Raw genomic sequence first — 6313 nt, forward strand, 5'->3', positions numbered from 1 at the left:
TGGGGCTGCTGTACATGATTGTCTGGGGCTGCTGTACATGATTGTCTGGGGCTGCTGTACGTGATTGTCTGGGGCTGCTGTACATGATTGTCTGGGGCTACTGTACATGATTGTCTGGGGCTGCTGTACATGATTGTCTGGGGCTGCTGTACATGATTGTCTGGGGCTGCTGTACATGATTGTCTGGGGCTGCTGTACATGATTGTCTGGGGCTGCTGTACATGATTGTCTGGGGCTGCTGTACGTGATTGTCTGGGGCTGCTGTACATGATTGTCTGGGGCTGCTGTACATGATTGTCTGGGGCTGCTGTACATGATTGTCTGGGGATGCTGTACATGATTGTCTGGGGCTACTGTACATGATTGTCTGGGGCTGCTGTACAGATTTGAGCACTTGACAAGAAGTTGACATTTCTGGGTAAGTCTCACCTGTAATATAATAATAATAAAGATTATGATAATAATAATAATATTGTTATATTATTTTTAGAATAATACAAATCTGTAAATCAACCAAATGCAATTCTTAAAAGCCCTTTTTGCATCAGCAGTTGTCACAGAGTGTTTTACAGATACCCAGTCTACAAATATAAGACCCACCAATGCATATGCCGATGCACAGCATCTAGGAAACACTCCCTAGAAGTCATGAACCTAGGATTAAAACTAGAGAGGAACCATGCTCCATGGGTTGTGCTGAGTGGACATTTAAGAGTACATGTGCCCCTTATTGTTAGGTTCTATTACATAAAGTTATCACAGATACACACTATGTATTATATTAATATTTTGCCTAAAAAGTGGATGTCATTGTCTTTCATAACTGTTGCAATACAAAACATTTAAAGGTTGTTAAATATTGGTTACTTTGGTGTAATATTACACAATTAAATTATAGATCACCACTCACACACACATACATGGCTTCATCGTTGTTCACAGTCTATTATCATAGTCTGTCATAGTTTCTCATTATAGTTTCTAATCATAGTTTGAACATAGTTGGCCATAGTTTCTAATCATAGTTTCTAATCGTACTTTCTAGTCTGAGTGGTTTTGATATAATAAGAGGATCAAATAGAACCTAAGAGGGCAGAAGCTATTGTCTACAAACAGTATGGATAAAAACAATGGCTAGTGCTCAATGGATAAATAGCCTTCATTAAAAAAACATATGTCAATGAAAACAATTAAGACAAATCATTCTTAAATTAAATAATATATATCTTTATATAAATATTCAACTCACCTTCAAAAAGCTCCATGAGGGAGGGAGGATTCCCAGATGATCTTTTAGCTGTTCTGTCTTCATGCTGTTCTGGGCTGATGGTTGTTGGAGAGGGGAGGGGCACTGGAGTGAGCTGGGGCCTTTTATGGCCCTGCCTCTGGGAGCCTGTTCGCTTGTGACATGATGAGAGAGTGAAAGAGGTCCTACCTGTAAGATATTTTGTGCTACAAACATACGTCTATTTGAAGAGTTTTTTGACCATTCAGGGATATACAGTGCCTTGCGAAAGTATTCGGCCCCCTTGAACTTTGCAACCTTTTGCCATATTTCAGGCTTCAAACATAAAGATATAAAACTGTATTTTTTTGTGAAGAATCAACAACAACTGGGACACAATCATGAAGTGGAACGACATTTATTGGATATTTCAAACTTTTTTAACAAATCAAAAACTGAAAAATTGGGCGTGCAAAATTATTCAGCCCCCTTAAGTTAATACTTTGTAGCGCCACCTTTTGCTGCGATTACAGCTGTAAGTCGCTTGGGGTATGTCTCTATCAGTTTTGCACATCGAGAGACTGACATTTTTTCCCATTCCCATTTATGTTTTGGATCATTGTCTTGTTGGAAGACAAATCTCCGTCCCAGTCTCAGGTCTTTTGCAGACTCCATCAGGTTTTCTTCCAGAATGGTCCTGTATTTGGCTCCATCCATCTTCCCGTCAATTTTAACCATCTTCCCAGTCCCTGCTGAAGAAAAGCAGGCCCAAACCATGATGCTGCCACCACCATGTTTGACAGTGGGGATGGTGTGTTCAGGGTGATGAGCTGTGTTGCTTTTACGGCAAACATAACATTTTGCATTGTTGCCAAAAAGCTCAATTTTGGTTTCATCTGACCAGAGCACCTTCTTCCACATGTTTGGTGTGTCTCCCAGGTGGCTTGTGGCAAACTTTAAACAACACTTTTTATGGATATCTTTAAGAAATGGCTTTCTTCTTGCCACTCTTCCATAAAGGCCAGATTTGTGCAATATACGACTGATTGTTGTCCTATGGACAGAGTCTCCCACCTCAGCTGTAGATCTCTGCAGTTCATCCAGAGTGATCATGGGCCTCTTGGCTGCATCTCTGATCAGTCTTCTCCTTGTATGAGCTGAAAGTTTAGAGGGACGGCCAGGTCTTGGTAGATTTGCAGTGGTCTGATACTCCTTCCATTTCAATATTATCGCTTGCACAGTGCTCCTTGGGATGTTTACAGCTTGGGAAATCTTTTTGTATCCAAATCCGGCTTTAAACTTCTTCACAACAGTATCTCGGACCTGCCTGGTGTGTTCCTTGTTCTTCATGATGCTCTCTGCGCTTTTAACGGACCTCTGAGACTATCACAGTGCAGGTGCATTTATACGGAGACTTGATTACACACAGGTGGATTGTATTTATCATCATTAGTCATTTAGGTCAACATTGGATCATTCAGAGATCCTCACTGAACTTCTGGAGAGAGTTTGCTGCACTGAAAGTAAAGGGGCTGAATAATTTTGCACGCCCAATTTTTCAGTTTTTGATTTGTTAAAAAAGTTTGAAATATCCAATAAATGTCGTTCCACTTCATGATTGTGTCCCACTTGTTGTTGATTCTTCACCAAAAAATACAGTTTTATATCTTTATGTTTGAAGCCTGAAATGTGGCAAAAGGTCGCAAAGTTCAAGGGGACCGAATACTTTCTCAAGGCATTGTACTATCAAACAATCATGAAATCATTTTTTTTGTTAATGTCTACTCTAAAGAATGTGAATTTGGTCATAAAAATACTTGTTGACAAGTTATATGCATGAAAATAAATATGTTTAAAATATGTGACATTTTAGAGACATTTTTGGACACTATTAAGGGCCTCTTAGGCCTTGTTATGGATAAATGTCTATAAAGATATGTTGGTATAAGATATCTGCTCTATTTTTGGGTCCCATGTTGACCAGATGTTGGGGAATCACTGGTGGGGAATATTGCCCAACTGAGCATCTCAGTGTACATCTTAATAAACACACTAGGCATTTTGTTATATTTCAGTCTTCTGTGATGTATTTAAAGTAATGGGTTGCAAACTCGAAAATGAATACATTTAAACTATATCTGACATGTTACTGGTTACTGGTGTCTTCTTTTTTAAGTCCATAACCATGTGTGTGATGTGTATACTTTTGTTTTCTAAGTATACTTGTTTAAGACTACCATGAAACGCTCTGTTTGCCCCTTATATAAACAACCCAGTGCATTAAAAGGTAATTAAAGGGGGTAAAATGGATCTGTTTAAGTCATAAGTACAATTACCCTTTCAAAAACAGGATGGCTTGATTGAACGAGACAGCCACCACAGGTGACAGTCCCAAGGGACATCCTCTGGGGGGGAAAAAAATCAACATTTGTTATGGGGTACCACTATGTACATATAGTAACGCAATACGACACTTTATTACCCCTTAACATGTTTTTTAACTGTATTCTTGTAAAATAAGGCATTTTGCTCCTTGATCAGGATTATCTCTCTGTGTGTCAACTCACAGCTCGTGACACCTACCATGCACCTACCATGCACCTATCTCCTCCTCTGACGAAGAGGTAGAACAAGGATCAGACCAAAATGCAGCGTGATGATGATTCATGATATTTTAATGAAAGAAAACTATACATACAGAAACTACAAAAATAACGAAATGAAATAACGAAAACTGAAACAGCCCTATCTGGTGCAAACACAAAGACAGGAACAATCACCCACGAAACACTCACAGAATATGGCTGCCTAAATATGGTTCCCAATCAGAGACAACGAAAATCACCTGACTCTGATTGAGAACCGCCTCAGGCAGCCATAGACTACGTAGACACCCCACAAAACCCCTAAGACAAAAACACACCACAATAACCCATGTCACACCCTGGCCTGACCAAATAAAGAAAGAAAACACAAAATACTAAGACCAAGGCGTGACACATACGTAAATGCCATTTATATCCTTTAAATGTTTACATGTATAATTACTCTTTAATTCCTTTCTTAGAAAATAATGTTATCAGCATGTTTCTCTGCTTGTAACCGAACGACCTCCCACACACAAACCCATGTTGGGAGGTGACAGAGGTCATTAGCTCCCCCCCGGACGCTACAGATCCTTGTCAACACACACACGGAGAGCGCGCGAGAGAGAGACAGCGATTTCATTCATTGTAGTTAAATTACAATACACCTAAAATTGGTCTAGGAGCCATGTTTTATTTCTTTCTTCTTTGGAGTCTTCAGTGGTTTATCTCTCTCGAGGTTTCTTGTCGCTCGTAGTGTTCACAGCTTTTTACTTATACTGACCAATGCACAACCCCCCCAGAAATGACTGTTTCATATACATTATCATAAACAGCAGAGACTCACTACTCTACTCTTTAAAATGTTCAACAAGGTCACTACACATCAATCATCTTTAATGCAAAAACATGCTTTACCATAAACAGATGCACTATCAGGATACATAAGCACTCACTCGATAGTGTGAGAACGGAAGAACAGGATGTACATATATGGGCATAACCACATGACACATAAAATAGGTCATCAATCATCTTTGAACGCAAACTGTCTACTGTATTCTCTCTGTGGTTGTTGTCCTGGCCACACACGGCCAAGTCTCTGACCTCTTCTCTATAGGCTGCCTCGTCGTTGTCTGTGATCAGGCCTACCACTGTTAGCCATGACCAGCCTTTCAAAGCACTTCATGGCTACAGACGTGAGTGCTACAGGTCGGTAGGCAGGGTACCTTAGTGTTCTTGGGCACAGTGACTATGGTGGTCTGCTTGAAACATGTTTGTATTACAGACTCAGACAGGGAAAGGTTGAAAATATCAGTGAAAATACTTGCCAGTTGGTCAACGCATGCTCAGAGTACCCATCCTGGTAATCCGTCTGGCCCTGCGGCCTTGACCTGTTTAAAGGTCTTACACACATCAACTATGGAGAAGGTGATCACAGTGGTCCTGAACAGCTGAGGCTCTCATGCATGTTTCAGTGTTTCAGCGGCTGTGCTTCCCTTTGTTGACTGTAATAGTCTGCAAGCCCTGCCACATCCGACGAGCGTTGAAGCCGGTGTAGTACGATTCGATCTTAGTCCCGTGTTGACACTTTGCCTGTTTGATGGTTCGTCAGAGGGCATAGCGGGATTTCTTGTAAGCTTCCGGGTTAGAGTCCCGCTCCTTGAAAGTGGCAGCTCTACCATTTAGCTCAGAGCGAATGTTGCCTCTAATCCATGGCTTCTGGTTGGGGTATGTACGTACAGTCACTGTGGGGACGACATCATCAATGCACTTATTGATGAAGCCAGTGACTGATGTGGTGTATTCCTCAAAAAACTCCTGAAAAATCCCGGACCATACTCCAGTCTGTGCTCGCAAAACAGTCCTGTAGCTTAGCATCTGCTTCATCTGACCACTTTTTTATTGACTGTCAATGGTGCTTCCTGCTTTAGTTTATGCTTGTAAGCAGGAATCATGAGGATAGAATTATGGTCAGATTTGCCAAATGGAGTGTGAGGGAGAGCTTTATACCCATCTCTGTGTGTGGAGTAAAGGTGGTCTAGAGTTTTTTTCTCCTCTGGTTGCACATTTAACATGCTGATAGAAATGAGGTAAAACAGATTTCAGTTTGCCTGCATCAAAGTCCCCAGCCACTAGGAGAGCCGCCTCTGGAAGAGCGTTTCCTGTTTGCTTACGGCCGTGTACAGCTCATTGAGTGTGGTCTTAGTACCAGCATCGGTCTGCGATGGTATATAGACAGATACAAAAAATATAGATGTAAACTCTCTTGGTAAATAGTGTGGTCTACAGCTTATCATGAAATACTCTACCTCAAGTGAACATAATCTCGATACTTCCTTAGATTTCATGCACCAGCTATTGTTTACAAATATGCATAGGCTGCCACCCCTTGTCTTACCAGACGCCACTGTTCTGTCCTGGTCAAATAAATTAAAGCTGTATGTTAATCATGTCGTTATTCAGCCATGACTCTGTGGAACATAAGATATTACAGTTTTTA

This window comes from Oncorhynchus keta, chromosome 21 (genome assembly GCF_023373465.1).
Source record: "Oncorhynchus keta strain PuntledgeMale-10-30-2019 chromosome 21, Oket_V2, whole genome shotgun sequence".
Taxonomy (NCBI): domain Eukaryota; kingdom Metazoa; phylum Chordata; class Actinopteri; order Salmoniformes; family Salmonidae; genus Oncorhynchus; species Oncorhynchus keta.